General features: G+C 35.6%; 1 protein-coding gene across 3 annotated transcripts in view; it reads right to left on the reverse strand.

Annotated features, from left to right (window-relative positions):
• Nucleotides 1–848: 848 nt before the first annotated feature.
• LOC138701655 (uncharacterized) overlaps nucleotides 849–19,801 on the reverse strand; it is a 378,952-nt gene continuing 359,999 nt past the window's right edge. For all 3 annotated transcript variants that reach the window (XM_069828772.1, XM_069828771.1, XM_069828770.1), the window contains one exon: nucleotides 849–19,651. The gene's annotated coding sequence lies outside the window, so the exon portion shown is untranslated. The remainder of the gene's footprint in view (nucleotides 19,652–19,801) is intronic.

Below are 19,801 nucleotides of genomic sequence, written 5' to 3' on the forward strand. Positions count from 1 at the left end.
TTCGGCACACACCTGGCACACACTTTTTTGAACAGCAGGTGCTTAGTGACAATCTAATGCAACAAGGATCGCGATATCTGCGGAAAATGGCTGCTAGCTCCATAATTGTGAAGCGACGGTTCTCCATGATGCACTGCCGCACCAGCTCAACATGATCATCATTGATGAGGGACGGTCACCCACTGCACTCTTCATCATGGACACTTTGACGACCTTCGGAAAACTGCCTACATCAGCGACGCACCATCTGCTTACTCATGATGTTCGGCCCATAGACCTGACAGAGCTGCAGATGAATTTCAATTGGCGCAATGATTTGTGCATTAAAGAACTTTATCACCGACCGAACCTCGCAGGCAGCGGGAGAAGGAATAAGAGCTTCCATTTAGGACCACTGCTGCCACGCTACTGACACCAGGCGGGACCTGTCCGGCTGGCATATGATTGATACGTCATAGATCTGTTACGCATGCGCAATTGACACAGCTAATTACGTTTACTTTCAAGGGGAAAAAATAGGAAACTTACTTTCTGGATGCGCCTCGTAATAATAATAATAATAATAATAATAATAATAATAATAATAATAATCCATGAAATCCAGAGTTTTGCAGAACATAATTTAAGAAACTCTTCACAGGATCATCGAGAGTATTAACTGACCCAATTAGACGTAATTGACTCAGGTTGTTCCAAAGGAATGAGAGAAAAAAAAATAATAAAATTCCAGCCTACATTTTCTTTATGTTCATCTGTATTTTATCTAAACTTTTATAAAATTCCTATCTAATGAGAGACATTTCCACCTCTACAGTAAATCAATAATAATTGTAACACTTAGTCAATGGTATTGCTAGTTATCGTTTATTAAACTCTAGTGTCTTACCTTCATATAAAACAGAGATTGTCCACATTTTATGAATATTAACAATAAGTTACAATATAAATGACAAAAAATATATCTCACAGATATAAAAAATTAGGGCATTATTTGCTGGAATGCAAACTACTTACATCATTTGCCCATTAAAGACAATTTCAAATATTTTTAACTCCATTTAAAGTACCAAATATCCAACTAATTATAATATGGCAAAATATTAATGCAATGCCTAAAGGGGTAGATAGTAAGGAATTTTTATTATTCTTTCTTCGACTAGATTATCAGCAAAGACATTGCAGATACTGCCAACAGTACAAACATTTTTATTGAAAACCACAAGTCTTTTAAAATTTGTGCAATTAGATATATGTATATGTTCATTGAGTATATGTATTTCCATACATCTCCAAATTGAACGACAAAGGAAGTCTCTCGTTTATGTGAGTTCCTCACTTGTTTACACACTCATGATACTATGATAACTAGTGCTCAAGGTAGAATGGAATCACTGTTACTTTCACTGCTTAAAAATTATGTGATTTTCCTCTCTGAATATCTTTTCAGCTCAAGTCACTGGACAGATAGTAAGAGAGCGACAAGGTTATTTGGTGGTAGTGAGATAATCATGGAGATTTGGTGAATATCCAGGAAAAAGGGAATATCCAAGAAAAGATACCCTTGTCTGTCACTAAATATGGCATTGTTACTTGCCTAGCCAGATTTCAAGCATGGAAAATAAATATCCTAGAGTTTTAGACCATTATAAAAAAAGTATTATTAACCACTCCATAGACTCAGTGAGGGAAGTGAGACAGTATGCGACGGTATGGAATACCGTCACTGGTTTCTATGGCCAGAAAACATACCGTTAGTGAAAAATGACATACCGTCACTGAAAAAATTTGTTTATACATTTCTTCACAGCAAAGAGTACTATCTGTTTGCTTCGTAAATCTAAACCACAGCCTTCTAGAACTGAATTCAACGTATATTTAGACAGGTACGCTCTATACTAAACAGGAGACACCACCTCAGAGACTCAGTGAGGGAAGTGAGACGGTATGCGACAGTATGGAATATCGTCACTGGTTTCTATGGCCAGAAAACATACCGTTAGTGAAAAATGACATACCGTCACTGAAAAAATGTATTTATACATTTCTTCACAGCAAAGAGTACTATCTGTTTGCTTCGTAAATCTAAACCACAGCCTTCTAGAACTGAATTCAATGTGTATTTAGACCAGTGAGCTCTATACTAAACAGGAGAACCACCTCAGAGACTCAGTGAGGGAAGTGAGACGATATGTGACGGTATGGAATACTGTCACTGGTTTCTATGGCCAGAAAACATACCGTTAGTGAAAAATGACATACCGTCACTGAAAAAATTTGTTTATACATTTCTTCACAGCAAAGAGTACTATCTGTTTGCTTCGTAAATCTAAACCACAGCCTTCTAGAACTGAATTCAACGTATATTTAGACTGGTAAGCTCTATATTAAACAGGAGACACCACCTCAGAGACTCAGTGAGGGAAGTGAGACGGTATGTGACGGTATGGAATACCGTCACTGGTTTCTATGGCCAGAAAACATATCATTAGTGAAAAATGACATACTGTCACTGAAAAAATGTATTTATACATTTCTTCACAGCGAAGAGTACTATCTGTTTGCTTCGTAAATCTAAACCACAGCCTTCTAGAACTGAATTCAACGTGTATTTAGACCAGTGAGCTCTATACTAAACAGGAGAACCACCTCAATGCTCTTTCCTGTCTGAAAGCGTGACTGTAGACGCCATATTGGAGGGGATATTGCTCTCTCTTTCTAACCAATATGTTTCAATCAGTCTTTCGTGAGGTTCATGTTGCATATGCGCAATAAGCAATAAAAATACTGTTATTGTGTACGATAGCATTCACTGCAAGAGAGACAAGGTCAACACTACGTTAGAAAGAGATAGCAATATGCTCAGGTGCTCAGCATTCGCATCTCACTTTTGAAGCATTGAGTAGTGTCTCCTGTTTAGTATAGAGCTCACTGACTTAGATAAGTTTATTTCATAAGTCAACCTCCGGAATGCTTACAATGGTAGTATTTCAAGTATAGAAGGCTGTGGTGTGTAGCTTGTAGTGGCCACTGTTGCCAATTTAGTGGCTATGTCATTTTTGTTGTTGTTGCACTTTTTATTAATAATTAAGTAAGGCACTTTGAAGCATTAGCATTATTTTAAATAAGACTCAATGGACATTGCAAAATACTCTAGTACAGCGTTTCTCAAACTTTTCTGAAGTGGGGACCACTTTTTTAAGTCAGAACAGTTCTGCAGATCACCTTACTCTTGTTCCCTTCAAAAGCAAATTTATCATTTATGTAGCATATTTTAATACTTACATTTTAATGTAGAAATAATTAATTAAAATTAATTTAATTCAATTAATTTTATATTAGTATTAACTAATTAAGTTAATGTCAAGTTAATTTCTTATATTGTCACCTGCAAAAAAAAAAAGAAATAAAAGAATTAATGCAGAAACATGCCCGATTTTCAACAAGTAAAGATGCAATTTTGCATATTCTATTATTGGTGTACGACGTACAGTACGTGACCATTTCAATGTGCAAACTATTAAGAAAGACATAAATACAAAGAAAGGTTCGGTACTTTGGTCCTGTTATGAATTCGGGTAGTCCCTAGTTGGCTTACAGGCACGGTGCCAAATGTGCAGGGAAAAGATAGTGAGAAACACCACGTTCATAGTGCTTTAAATCTCTCTTTTTTGCTGAGAGTAGAGTGGGAAGTCGATAGGTGGGTAGGATAAATAAATTTCATAAAATATCAGTACTGGGAGAAAAAGTGAAAGGCAATTGCCATGTGTCATTTACAAACTCTGAGATTTTCAGCTATAGTGTGATATGCAATTTGTTTGAATTTTATTTTTTCTTCTGTCTTTTTTGAAGGACCACAAGGGCAGACCTCGAGGACCACAGGTGGTACGCGGACCATAGTTTGAGAAACGCTGCTCTAGTAAATAACTGAAGTAACTTGAAATTATTTTATTAAGAAACTGAATGTGTTGCGTAAGCTCCAAAGATTCGCGTTACTGACTGTGCGAAACAATTTATAGTATACATCATTATGTGTATGTTGTAAGGGAGAGGGTATGCCTTTTTTAAATTGAGGTATGCCAGGCGAAAATCTTGAGGTAGCATACCGCCTCTGGTTTTTTTCCACTTCCCTCACTGCATAGACTAATTGATAATTGATAATTCTTCATTTATAACATCTTTTAATTATTGGGTGATGCTAAGATGATAATAACAACAAAGGATCAGTGGTATAAGGAACCGAAATGCATTGAAATATTTGCCCACAATCGCTTTACTCACCACAGATTTCAGAAGAGATAACGATACGTCGTTATTGGAACAATAATAGAGTGAGAAAGAGAGTAAAGCCGAAGTACTCCGAGAAAACCTATCCCTCATACTCTTTATCCATCACAAGTCTCACAGAATTTGTGAGGGAGAGAATTTCAGTTCCCTTCAGCCAGCCTTTTTCAACTCAAATGATTATTTGAACAAAAATCTCTGCTTGTGTGCTAGACGGTATGATATTACTATCCAGTGTCTTCACCATTCCACTTCGAGCATTGGTTACAAACAGTAACTAATAAATACATACGCAAACATAGCATGTGTTGAGATAATATTGTCAGGTAGTTTGATTAAATTTGTACAAGAACTTTCTGGAAGCAAGTCAATGGCAATGATATGTGGTTCAATAAGAGAGTGAAGCAAGTTTTGATTTTACTACATTATTTTGTGAACTTCTTATACGGTAATATTAGATTATACATTACTTTTCACCCGTATGAAATATCATTAGTTTCTATAAAAGGTGACAAACAGTCTGAAGTGACAAAATGTTTTCATAATGAAAATATGAGAGTTCTAATTATAGTTCAAATTTATATGAAAAATGCATGTTGTATGGGCTAAGTGCGTCAATTTACCCCGTCTTCCAAATGCAATCTGTAGGTAATATTATGCAATTCTGAAAAACCTAAAAAACTGTTACTTTTGAACAGTTATGCCCATAGGCGGAGAGAGAACTGTTTCCTTGGGGGGGGGGGGGGGGGGAAGCAAAACCATAGAATCCTGATATAACGAGATAATGGGGGGCATCATTTATCTTCTCCCCCCATTATAGCTTGACCTTGGTACAGTATATCAGAATATAATTTAATAAAGGTATTGTAAATGATATGTGAGTTAATGATGGCGAAATGAGTCCGAGGTCCAACATTGAAAATTACCCAGCAATTCTGCTTCAATTGGTTGAGAAAAAACCCCAACCAAGTAACTTGTCCAAACCGCTCATTTCACGGCCAGACGTGCTAACCATTACTCCACACCTGTGGACCAATTTTACATTTACTTTATCTGTTTATTTAAAAGAGCAAGATATCATATGAAATGTGAACTCTAATTATTTTATTTAATCTCGTCTTTAAGTTTAACTGGGATTACTTTTCTTTTTTCTGCATTGTTGTGCATTATGTTATTCATATTTCTTCAAACGGTTTCTTGAACACCTGCAGAGTTCTAACACATCAGTACAGGCTGTTACAAAAAAAAAAAAACATTATAGTGCTTCCATTGCTCAGATGAGGTATAGAAAGTCTTACACATTCAGAAATTTAAAATAAATATTATAGTCCGGACACATGGTCTGAAGACATAATTCGTCAATTTAAGCACAGAAACTTAATCACAAACAAAAACAAGAAAAATCTTTTGAATTCAATATTTTCTAACTTAATATAAAAAAAGAGTTCGGTCAAATTTGGGGGGCACTGCCCCCCCCCATTTCCCCCCCTAACTCCGCCTATGGCTATGCCTGTATCCCTGATTTTTTCTGAAAGAATAAGCTTTAAAACACCTCCCCTGTAAAATAACTAAAATGTACATATCAGCTTATGCCATAACACCACAAAATCATATCAGTTTATAAACAGTTTTGATTAAATGTTTCTAAAGATTATTTCCAAGAGTGTACAAAGCTTTTAGATAAATCTTAGAATGGCTATATCCGAAAAACAGAGAATTTGGTGAATCCTTTTATATTAACTGCAATTTCATGTTCACAGTGCATATTTCATAACATTTCTGCTCATATTTACATGAAGACTTCATCATTTGTTACTGCTTATAATACCTGTAATTAGGTTATAGTTTTACGGACATTCTGGTAAATGTCTGTGTTCCTCACTCTGCTCTCTTAAAAAACTGCTCACATTGACCACTGTTGACTAAGAATGCGGTACTCCTAGCTAGGTAGTACTTCAACATACAAAGTTCAATCTTGCTTACAACGATGGAAAAAATCTCACATTAGTAAATTTGTTTAAAACTGTCTAAGATAATACATACCTTTTAACTTAAGATTGATGAAACATTTGTGAGTCAGTTTAAGTAAATACATAGGAGAAACTTGTTTGAAGCACCAGATAAATCCCACAAAATTGTTATGATTCGTTACATGCTACAGAGGTGTTTAATCATATTAGTTCTAGGCCACACTGCTACTTGTAGAAGAGAGGAAAATTGAAAATTATTCGTCTTAGAATACGTCACTAAAAATTCATTTTGATAAAACATTTAAAATATAATAATATTATCCGTGTGTGAAAGAAAATGTTACAGCACATTAATTTAATATCTGGAAACAAATTACGAGTAATTACATTAAAAAAGACGTACGATTGCAAGTATTTTAACTTTCAATTTTTTATATTACTAAAATAAAATTCGTTTACAGCTTCTCATTAACTTTATCTTAACTGATTCAGAAACAAAGTTCACTGAAATATGTGTACAAATATGACACATACTAATTTTATTGTAATAGAAAACTTGGTTACCAGTGGCAAATACTAGAAGGGGGGGGGGGGCGCTGCCTGTGGAAATAAATAAGATGCTTCTTGAATGAAGCATCAATTCAAATCAGCAAAATAAACGCATGTTCTCAATTTATAGCCTATGACTTGTTATTCTAAAATCCTAACATTTTCAATTAATTTCATTTCGAATCCACATAACCTTCATGAGCCAATAGGTAGTACCTGGTTGCACGGTCAGCATGGTACTGATCGCTTATTACAAAATGAGACACGAAACACGTTGGTTTCTGTAAGAGATTTACAGCGTGTCTCTAAAAAATGTTACCACTTATATAGGTAGTGATTCACACGTACATACATTAAAGGCTGGTTCACAAAAAATCAGGAACGGAAACGACAACGAGAACGGAAATATTATTAAAATATATGTATTTAACATTATTTCTGTTCTCGTTCTCGATTTTGTTCCTGGTTTATTATGAACCAGCCTTAAGTTAACTTCAAAATTTCTCTACTTCTTAACCATCATGTTCAACACATGTAAGAAACCTTTCCCTCGTGGTATGCAGATCTTGGATGTACATATCTTGTGGAATTGCTACAATAAAATTGCATCCACTATTCTTTCTCGCAGGTCATCAATTTTACTTGGCTTGTTGCATATACAGCATATACAGATCTTTCAGCATACCCCACAGCCAAACATTGCAAGGAGTCAAACTTGCTGGCCATTACATTGGTCTTCCTCTACCAATACACATTCTAAAATCCTTCCTTAAGATTTTCTATACAGTTCACCTGGACAGACCATATTCTGTTCTGTATTGTCTTCTTGATTTGTTGGTCTACGTAACAAAGCCTCTTAAACACAACCCACTGCCGTCATCCAGACTGTAGTGAGCTTGAAACACTTGGACACGTGCTTGGATAATGCCCTAAAGGTGAGCTGCTGATCAATGCTAGACATCATCGTGTTCGACATGCTTTGGCGACATTGTTAACCCTTCATTACTCGCGTTAAATTTCGTAACACCAGTACTCACCTGGATTACAATGGTAATCCACATTTGTTTTTGTTTACAGACAAGGTTTAAACATTGTAATTAAATTTAAATGTTAAGAAATATATTGTTTTCAGTTATTACAGTAATGAGAATGGATATGTTATGCATAACGGAACATATTAAATATAAATATTAATAATGAAATATATTATAGTACATAAATTGCATTCAAGTGACATGTTTGCATAATATTTCCACACTGGACGTGTCTTTGAGTCATAATTTATTGTTGCACCATGGTTATGAGTTAGTTCACTAACATCATTATTATGTAGCATATCTAGCATTGTTGCTTAGTCGCTGTTTGAAGGTCACCTGAACTCTTGATGTAATCTCTCCCGCAGGAAACGCAAGTTCACTACTGCTGACCTTTGTTACGTCATATTTGATAACTAAATACCCCACTCAGGGGTGTAGCAATGAAAAAATTCAGGGTTGTAACAATCATTCTCACTTCACTTGTAATATTTTACAGAAGTTTTTGTGTATTGTAAGAAGGATATTGATGCACTTTCATTTTTATGTTTGCAGTTCATACTTTACACACGTGAGTCTAATCTACATCTGATTCAATTATCTGAGTAGACCTATGCATTTCTTGTACACAGTTCAAACAAATTACATTTGAATGAATAGGAAAATTTCTCTTCAAGCACTGGAAACAAGATTGTCTTGTGCTCTTGTTTCTTGTTCTACTACACATGTAGCACTTACCAATACCTTCTGGCTGTGTTCCTTCTTCTTGACTTTTTTGTGGAGCGCCTAACAGTTGCTCTCCTCTTCTCTTTATTTCTCTTGGAATTGTCTGTTGAGTGATATGCTCGAAAATTAGTGGCTTCATTAGGTCCAGAGCAAGGTTTTGTAGGAAGTTTTTCCGTAGAATTTTTTTTTTTTTTGTTTGCAGAATAAACAACAAGAGCATTGACACTTGCTGTGTTTAGTAAGTCAAAGAAAATAGTCAAGAGGCCAGCGGCGTGAATTTCTGCTTACATCATAGACTGAGCATAACTGGTCCAGGACATCCACAGCACATTTAGTTCTATTATAGAATGATATTATTTCAGGCTTCTGGCTTCCTCCCGTTCCTCATCCATTGCCTTATCATAATGCATGGTTGAAAATGCTAACACTGTTTTGTTTTTCTTTGGTACATACGAAATAATTGTGCAGCTTTCTTTGAATCCAAACAATGTACTGTTAACTTGCCTGTCTTGACTAGTTGTGAAATGAGGAGGGATTTCTCTCTTGTTTTTTTTCAAGGTTCCTACAAGTGTAATTTTGTCATTTTCTAGAAGATCTAAACACAGAGGTATGCTCGTGAACCAGTTATCGGTGGTCACATTTCTTCCTGTTCCTTTGATGGGATGAACCAGCCTCTTCATCACTGCATGTGCACTGTTACTTTGGTGACATGGACCATCTGGTTGAATACTAGCATAAATTTCCAAGTTATGAGTGTAATATATTTTCACATCCACCATAGCAAAAATTTGTATCCCATATTTTGCTAGTTTAGTAGGTATGTACACTTTCATGAGACATCGTCCTCTCAATGCAACCAACTGCTCGTCTATAGTTACATATTTGCTTGGAATGTAGCACCTTTGTGAATTCTGAACAAATAACCCGAACACTTCACGTACAGCAGCCAGTTTATCAATTTATTTCCTTTCCTGTCTGTCATGAATGTTATCAAAGTGTAGACATCGTAACAAAAATTGGAATCTATTGTAGGTCATAGTCAGGTAAATTGACCCTATACCTGTGCAATTTTTATTCCATAGTTCTCTTACATTCAGTCTTCCAGATTTCAAGGTGCTAGCAAAATACAAAATACCCAAGAATGCAAGAATTTCAACGTCATTTGTTAATTTGCAATCTCTGTCACATCCGTAATTACACTTCATTTTTTCAATATACAGTAAATATTAGTACACCTTACAATAATTGCATTGATTATTGTCTGATCAATAAAGCAGTCGAAACTATCTGTGTGTCCGCGCATTTTTTGCAGCTCTTTTAGGGCCCAGTAAATGAATCACTAGCCTATATTTTGTGCTCGTCTTCTCCCACATTGAGCTACTGGCACTTCCTGCCAAATAGTCGTCTTATTTCTGCCCGTATAGCAGTTACCATCATTTACAGATATTAGTCTTTCATCATCGTCATCATTGTCTGGTTCTGAATTAGAATCTTGAACTTCATTCAAAAGAACTTCCCTGTTGCTTTCATCATCACTTTCATTTTCAATGTCATAATCCATATCTTCATCTAGTCATTTGCAAATGTTGTTTGTAGCTTCTGTACCCATTGGAGCCAACTACAAAGAGGATGGAACGATGTCACACATTTTTTCATAAGGTTACTGCATTGCATCACTCATAACCATATAAAAACAATTTCACTTTTCTCATGACCTCAGTACTCGCGTGGATTACAATTGTGTATCACTTGATAAAACTCCGTATAACTTTGCAAAGCGTTGCGACAAATACGTCTAAACAGCAGTAATGCCTCACTAAGATTGTGATGAGAAATTGCATTGACACTCAGCTACGCAGTTCTACAGGTGGTGACATAATACAGGATTAAATATCAATGGATTATTATTGTAATCCACGCGAGTACTGAAGGGTTAACTTTCTTTTTTCTTTAATGTTTCAAATCACATTATATTGTACATGTTTATTGTATTCAGGACCCTTGTGGTCACTCAAATTCTTTGAGCTGACGTCTTTAATGAATAAATAAAAAATACAGCAACTATGCTTCCAAGAGATGGGCTTGTAGCTGTTCCCTTTGTAATTGTCAGTAACTGAGCCGGTTTCGACGAACTTATCATAAATGCTGTAAATGGTTATTCTAGAAGGTAGATCACTGTTGAAGTAGGCTTCATATATTTTTGCGCAACACTGTGGGAAACTGAAACACCTTCATCCATGCCGCAATCTTTCGTCTTTGCTCCAAGCTGAATCTTGTAGCCAATTTTACAGTAGAAATGAAAACAAATTCATTGTAACCTTCAAGAAATTATAACATGTTGCCCCAAAGGTCCTGTGTATAATCACATAAACATAAAGTCAATCACTCTTATAAGTGTTAACATTTTTTGGAGACACGATGTATAAACCTCAATTTTATTGGAATAGGACTCAAGTAGTCTGAGTCACAGCTACTATCCCATATCAGAGTAGGCCTACCATAAATATAAATTATTACACTGCTTTTAATATGTCTTTTAAGGAGAGCTATGAATGAATTTTCCAATTTCTACAATTAAAAAAAAAATGTCATAATGAAATTGTTATGAAATGTTTATGCTGTTTTAGCACATATATAGCCTATTAAATTTGGGCTCTGTGTGTTTATTGGTTTCAAAGTTATCAGCATGTAGCCTATTAACTTATAATTATCACTCAATATAAAAATTCGCTTACATGAGAGTTTTAAGCTGATCTACCTGAAATATTTTGCAGAAATACACTTCACGTGTATATAAAGAAAACTTGGTATAGGATTTTAATATTTTATGAATATTTTATTATCCTGAAATATTTAAATGTCACTTTTAACACTTTTAAATGCATTATTATTGTAGTTAATGTTACCTATTAAAACCTATTGCAAAAGCAAGTCGATATAAAAACTCAGATCAGTCGTTAATCCTTGTACTCATTACAATATTTTCCGAAATTTTCAAGCGATTTGAGTAAGAATTGTATCGCAAGCAGCATTTTATATGTAGCAAAATGTTGAAAAATAAAGAACTGAGAAAACAGGGAATGAAATTCTGTTTATTTCAGAACTGGCCATTCCCATACTTTTTTAAAATGTCCACTGGGTACTTTAAAATAGACGGAACAGGAATAGTGATAACATTTTCTGGTAGAGGAAGAATTGATACTTTTAGTAAAAAATTAAAAATCAATTTTTGTCTAAAATCCTCAAATTTCATCATAACCCGCCTTAAATAGTAATGGAATTTACTTAATGCAATTTTTAAACGTACCTGTTTATTGTATACAAGTAGACCTAGTGTAAAGAAAGAAACTGACATGGTCAAAGACAGAAGAAGAGGTATAATGTGAGGAAAGAAGTTTTGCAACATAAATACATCTATTGAGATTGTGAATGGAAAAGAATAATAATATATGATAAAGGCATAGCAGATGAACAAAGTGAAGAGGAGAATATAGGTTAGGGAAGGAGAAAATGAGAAGAAGGAGAAAATGGGAAGAAGAAGAAGAAGAAGAAGAAGAAGAGAAATAAAAATAAGGTGATGAGAAAAAAGAATCAGTGTGCTGTATGCTTTGTTGTACAAACTCTGAACACTTTAGATCTTAGGATAGGTAGGCCTACTGATTTTGTAGTCCTTCAAATTCTGAATCTATACTATTTTTATGGACTGCATGTCCTGGAAAAATAAAAGCAATATCTGTTGTAACACCATCACTACAGAACATTTCTGAATCAGTTACGAACACTTAATTCACGACTTCCTTCACTGCTGGAACTGATTTGATAATACTCCTCTGGACTACGATGTGGTAACACATATTTACATATGACTTTGTGGGGAATCTCTTGGTCAAGAGTACGTACACCTAATGTAAGCAGAGGTCATCATCTCTCTGCCCACAGATCAAGTCAACATGCACAAGCTTTAGTACAAATCGGCCTCGAACCTATGAGGCACACAAATAAATATACAGGTGAAAAACCCTTACGTATGCTTCATTCTCATCACACAGATTCTCTCTCGCTTAAATAACTTACATGAACAGTAAATGTACACAGTCAACCTTATGCAAGTAGTGCAAGTCTGAAATAATGATTCGGAATTTGTAGCGTACAGTTTTCAGTAACCGTGGCATACTTAAGGGTACAGATCTACAACTAAATGTTCTCTTGTTACATTTCCTTCTCATAATTTATTAAATATTTCACCAAAAACTCATCCTCTTTGGTCCACTGGTTACTTTGTCCTATTTGATTAATTTCATAAATAAAATTCTCAAAAATAACCTTCATTACATCCTCTTAATGATCATATTTTAGAATACAGATGGCTCTATCATAGCAGGTGGTGCTCTACGGTATCTAACATACATAGGAATGATGTGAAAATTACGTCGATATCCTATCTACTGTGCTTAAAACAAGTCCTTCTCAGATATCTGATCATACTGAGTAATTGGTTAACTATTTTTCAGTTATGAAGAAGAAGAATGTGATATAAACTGTATAAATGTTGACAGAAAATACCGTTATAACTAGGCTAAAAATTAAAGCCATATACAAGTTTAAATGTATTACACAAAGCCATTAAAGAAACTTTTTCGATCTCGTCCAACAAAAAGTTTTTCATTGTCATAAAGGTTAATTTTTTATAAAAAATTTCTCTGTATTGGGAATTAGCTTTGTATTAGTGGGAAATATAGAAATAAGGAAGACTATATAACGCCTGGCAGGCGACACTAATGTTGACAGGTGTTTTAAACAACTTATGGGAAGCTTCCTACAGACGACTAACTTGTTTTATTGTCTGCTGTAGACAAATTCGCAAAGGCAGCATGGTTTAGAGCACTTCTGTGCATATGTATATATATATATATATACACATTGTGTCCACACTGAAAGTATACAGAAATACCAGTTTATATCGTAACTTGGATAAGGTTTATTAAATAAATTTCTTCTGCATTGCATAGAGTAAGTGAAAAAGATTTTATTTCAACTAGACTAGACGACATTTCTGAATGCGGTTAGCTTCTATATGCGCCATAGCATTTTTGGTATGTGACGTCACAAGGTTGTACAGTAGAACCAATCAGAATCAGTCTGTAACAAGCACTTCCCCAGTTCGTTTGTTCACGTGCGAGTGTTTCAATACATTGAATAAGTAAAACTAACATTTATTGTGTATGCAAGGTAAATAAATGGAAGAAGAGACTGTAAAAAGACAAGTATTACACAAGCAGGCGCGGAAAATAGTGTTTAAGGTGTATAATTATTTTTAAAACGTTAACGAGCAGAACGTTGCCGATCATCTTGATGCTGGCAGCAACGTTGCCAACGTGCAAGAAACAACTGCAGAAGCATGTGGTGTGGGATTGAGAACCATTCAAAGAATATTGTTAGTGAAGGAAAGAGGGTTTGTTTGGTGTCATGCTTACAGTAATCAACGGCTAAGGTCATTATTGTCTTTTGATAATTTAAATTCTCTCCTGCGCTATTTGTATTGCACGTGCTCGTGAAGTACGATGTGGCAATGTTGTATGCTGCCTTGCTCTCTCTATCTGTCTCTCTCAACGCAAACGTTAGCAGACAACCACCTTCCGAATTGCAGTCGACTCTAGTACACTTTAACATGAGTCCCATTTATAGCTCGACAGGTACCAAAACAATACTCAACCTCTCGCCAGGTATTCACCAACATATCAGGTGTTATAAGCTCAACTGCTTGGATGATACGCTTTCTCAAATCAATCAAATTACGAACTTTTCTGCTGTACACAAAATTTTCAATACATCCCCACGGAAAAAAAATTCAAAGGAGTTAAATCCGGGGATCTAGGTGGCCAGGGAGTCGGTCCACCCCTACCAATTCAATTTCTTGGGAAGGTTACATCCAAAAACGTTTGAACATTTCGATGGAAGTGTGGTGGAGCACCATCCTGCTGAAATGTTAAACCTGGCGGAAATTGTGGAATGGCAAAGTTCTCCAGCATATCAAGATACGTGATTTACGTGGGCTTCTAGCAAATGATTCACGCACCTGATCCACAATCATTTCGGCCACATGCTTTTTAGAATGTTTCCCTGACTCTGAAGTCAAACTTCTATCATCTCGTAGAGTTCTATCTCACTCGTAAATGGATTTGCGTGTAGGAGGATCCATATTCCATTCCCTCCGTATGCACCACTGAACTCGCGTAACTGAATTCAATTCTGCAAACCAGAGCACACATTGTACTTTTTGCTGTACTGTCCACATCTCTATTGACAAGGAACTAGAGTTATAAATTCAAATTTTCATTCATGCAACAATAAGCTTGAAACGAAACATTTCACACAACAATGTCCATCTAACAACAAGCTTGAAACAAAACATTGCACACAACAATTACCATGGAAAAGGTATGAAACGAAATCTTGGCGAGTTTTTTCCTATTGATTGAGCTTTATCTTAAGGAATTATAATATACAGTTGTGAAATTATAAGCTGTTATTTCTGTATACTCTTAATGTTGACACGGTGTATATATACACACAGATGTCCCATTTATCTTGTCCACCTCAAATAACTTTTATGTTTGAACTTATATTGAAAATATTTTTTTGGAAGTTATTTTACAACAAAGGGCTAACATAGGTATGGAGATTTGGTTATGTAACTGCATTCTTGTACAAGATACAAGTGACGTCATCACTTTTCCAACTAGGACCACATTATTTAACCATGTCCAATGAACTACGCTCTTTAAGACGAGTTCAAAAATGTATCATAATGCTTCCATCCGAAATATTAACATTTTTTTTTAATTGTTTCATGTACAGTATGTTGTGTACAAGACTTCTTGCTCATTTAGAACTATCACAGAAAGGCCTAAAGCTACATTTTTTAATTCGACTGAAAGAGTGTAATTAATGTAACATAAAAAACTCTGTGAAACGTCTGCTTTATCTACCAAAAATTCCATCACAACCTCGCCGGGTTTGAAGCTTGGCCATCTATATGGAAAGCCAGCCCACTAGAGCTTGGGCAACAGATGTGGCATGTAAGAACACAATATGCTACCTATACTCGTAGTTTGTTTGTAAAGGATTGCACACTTTTTATAGTCACTTTAAAATAAAATAATTTTCATTATAAGAAATCGATTTACCTTCAAACAGCAAGCAGGATTCGGTAAATGTGACTACTTCAACCCCACAGAAATGACTAACACTTTGCCCACTGTTAGACTCAGTTAAAAAAAAAAAGAGAGAGAGAGTTTACTTTTCATGTATTACAGTCCTCAATGTACTGCCAAGTTGGAGTAATTATCTTAAGTAATTTAAGAGACAAGAGAAAAGGCTTAGGACAGAATTAACAAAATTTATCTTGATTCATACCTTCTACTCACCTGATGAGCTGTTTATGCTTGTAAATTAAATTAATCTACAGAGTTGGGCAGATAAAACTGGCCCGTCTCATTTCATTTGATTTAAAATTATGTTGGCTACCCTTTCTTTCGCATGTTTAGCTACACTGTTGCTTGTTACAGTAAAATCCCTCGTATCCGGCACCCAAATAACCAGCAATACCAAGACAATGGCACTTTTGGCTGGGTCAAAAAAAAAAATAGTCATTCATGTGAAAAGGAAGAGTCCAATGAAGATGTGAGTGGTTTTCATGGGTCACACATGCTGCATATCGTGTTTACTCTTTACATAGACAAAAAAAAAACCTGTTATGTCCCTGGAGTATATCAGGTAGAATCAGGAAGCTGTCACTTGGATCTTGCAAACAATGAGCAGGACGATATCTTTAAATTTACCACTTGAACTCGCCCATTTCAAAGGGGTGTTGGATGAATCTAAATAGGAAAGTGTGAAATTCTCTGTTCCTACAGCATGCAAAAATTTCATTCAAGTGAGATATATCATGCCTATTACAACTAAGAGCTGCTGTTGCACAATGGATTCTGCAAAATGCAAGAGAAATATTCTTATGCTCAAATCATCGAGCGTTACTTCATCGTCTTATATCTGCAATGTTCGCTACACTGCTCTTCACGTCACATGACTCACATGACCACCATTTAAAATTGTCATAAGGTTACGAAAACTTTTAGTATTTTTTACGCTATTATGTATTACTGTATTACAATAATTATGACCTGATTAATGTACATTACCGTATTGAGTACTAAAAATAAACATTGTACGTATTTCAAAACTTTGTTTTTAAATATCTATATGAAAATTACTAAATTTCAACACTGAAAAAAATGTTTGTGCAGTACAGATTGTCTTTACATAACCTGTAAAAGTATTTACCAATCATCCGGCAAAATCAGTTATCCGGCACTGGCTTTGTCCCACAGTTGCCGGATATGAGGAATTCTACTGCACATACTATAACTTACAAATGATTTATAAACTCTTCTGTTTGTTGTTGTAATGTTAAAGAGTTGTTTTGTGAATAAGAAGATTTGTTTTATGAATAAGCATTACATATTCAATATCAGAGCAAATATTCATTACAGAGCTGTAGGCTACATACCATTACATACCAGCTCTATCAAGGAAACAGGGGAATTATTTAGGGACAAATATCTGCTTCACCCAACACCAGCAAAGAGCAGCATTCAAGATTTGGTGCGAAAATAGCATATGACTGGATCCGTTGCAACTGTAACCTTCTGTCAGGACACCTCAACTTTCGGCGCGAATTCAGGAAATGATGAGTAGAAGTCCTGTAAAGTCCACCACGAAACTGGCTCGACAGGTCCACGCGAATAAGAGAACTTGCGGACGTATGTTGAAGGTTTTGAAATTCAAACCATACTGAGTGACAGCTGTGTAACAACTGAAGGACCCTGATAAGGATAAACATATAAATTTCTGCTGCTGGTTGTTGAATATGGTTACAGATGTTCGTTTGGATCCACTGTTGTTTATCATGACTGTTGAGGCTTGGTTTCATCTTTTGGGATATGTAAACTCCAGAACAGCTGGTATTGGATGACAGAAAACCCTAATCTAGTGTACGAGCAACCCCTACATGACCAAAAGATCGATGTGTGGTGCGCTATGATTGCAAAACACATTATCGGTCCAATATTCTTCGACACCACAGTCAACACAGATGCATACTTGACCTTCTTGGATGAATTTTATCCCCAACTAACAGAAGAGGAGCGTAATTACTACTTCTTTCAACAAGATGGAGGAACATCTGACACATCTGAGAGGTCACTTACGCGTATTCATCTGATATTCACTGAAGAGCAGACTGTGAGCAGAGGCTTGTGGCCACCACGGTCACCAGATTTGTCGACATATGACTTTTATTTATGGGGGTACTTTAAGAGGAAAGTGTACGAGCAGAATCCCCATGTTATAGATGAACTGAAGGATAATATTAGGAATACCATCCGCACTATCACCCGTGAAGAATTGACATGTTCTATATGAATCTATTAAGATGTACACAGAAGTGTCTAGATATTGGTGGAGGGAATTTTCAACATCTATTATGAAGGTTAGTACAGAACACATTCATTTATTCATTTAATCCCATTTCTTTGAAAAAAGTGTATTTCAAATCAAATGATATGAGACGGGTCAGTTTTATCTGTCCAACTCTATATTTACTATATATTAATAGTTATGTATTATATATATATATTTGTATAATTTTTTACATGTTCCACTCTCAGAGCTACATAGCTGATATAGTGCCTTAGAATACAATAAATGTATTGTAATTAAATAATTATAATTTACTATCGAGGGTCCACACCTGTGGAGTAACGGTTAGTGCGTCTGGCCGCGAAACCAAGTGGCCCAAGTTCGATTCCCGGTAGGGGCAAGTTACCTGGTTGAGGTTTTTTCCGGGGTTCTCAACCAATATGAGCAAATGCTGGGTAACTTTTGGTGCTGGACCCCTGACTCATTTCACCGGCATTACCACCTTCATCTCACTCAGATGCTAAACAACCTAAGATGTTGATAAAGTGTCGTAAAATAACCTACTTAAATTAAAATTAAATTTACTATGGAGATCGATCATTTTATGAGAATATTTTAAAACGTACAAATTCCCCCCCCCCTTTTTTTAATGTATGAATACAGAAACTAACACAGTGTGAGACATAGCTATGTGGGGTTATTCTTGGTCATTCAACAAATTGAAGCACAAACATGTTTTAGAAAATGGCGTTAGTGCCATGGCCACTCCCTTAGAATATTTCATTATGCAGGACCAATGTTACTGCTGTGTTCAAAGAGAGTGAAGGTGGAAGATTAACAAAAAGTTCTGGAGTATTGTGAGAACTGTATGACCGAAGAAACGTATATCAATACCAGCGGGTAGAAAGATTTAAAAGACAAACATCATGAACAATCTCAGCATGCAATTTCCTAATGAAATGGTCATGGTGTTAACATTATTTGCCAAAGCATGTTTGTACTCTCATTTGATGTAGGATGTAAATACCTTGTCTAAAGGTGCTCCTCATAAGTCATGCCTCTTTGGCTAGTCTGCGTTCAACTGTCTCAAAAACAGAGAATTGAGAATTCTAGTTATTTACATTTTTTAATCCCCTTCGAATATGCGAAAAGCACTGAAATCAGATACACCTTTATACGCGTTGGCCAGTATAGACTTTAATCGGCTCATACTTATGCAGATCAGCTCACCTTTTTATCACAATTTGTTTACAGTGCATCCAATTTCATAAAATATAAAGCTCAATTATTCCAGACTTGTACTCCTTTGTTAATATTTTGTGAGATAGATTTGTAAAAGTATGAAGAATGGTTTTTTTCCACAGTGCACTGAAAAATATAAGCTTCTATAAAAATTAAGCATAGAAAACACGATGTTTTGAATGGGATCATCTGCCACTGTAGTCTTGTAGCACAGGCCTACGAGTCTCAGTTTTTAATGACACTTGTGTTCGAACAAAGTAGTCCCAAACCCATCCAAGTAACAACAGATGCTGGAAACTGCAGCAGGATGAAGGAGAAATGACTCTTGCTTACTTCGGAGTCATATTGGAGTCTTGAGCTGTCAACATTCTGAAACAAATGTGTACAACAGTTTAGTTTTGAGTACAAAGTGAAATGTGCAGCACTAGTAGACAGTACTGGGTGTTCATTTCAAAGTATGTCATGACGTCACTGTTGATGAGTCAGTGATTTGAAGCGAGTTTCAGCTTTTGTTTCAGA

This window comes from Periplaneta americana, chromosome 6 (assembly GCF_040183065.1).
Source record: "Periplaneta americana isolate PAMFEO1 chromosome 6, P.americana_PAMFEO1_priV1, whole genome shotgun sequence".
In the NCBI taxonomy this organism is placed as follows: Eukaryota; Metazoa; Arthropoda; class Insecta; order Blattodea; family Blattidae; genus Periplaneta; species Periplaneta americana.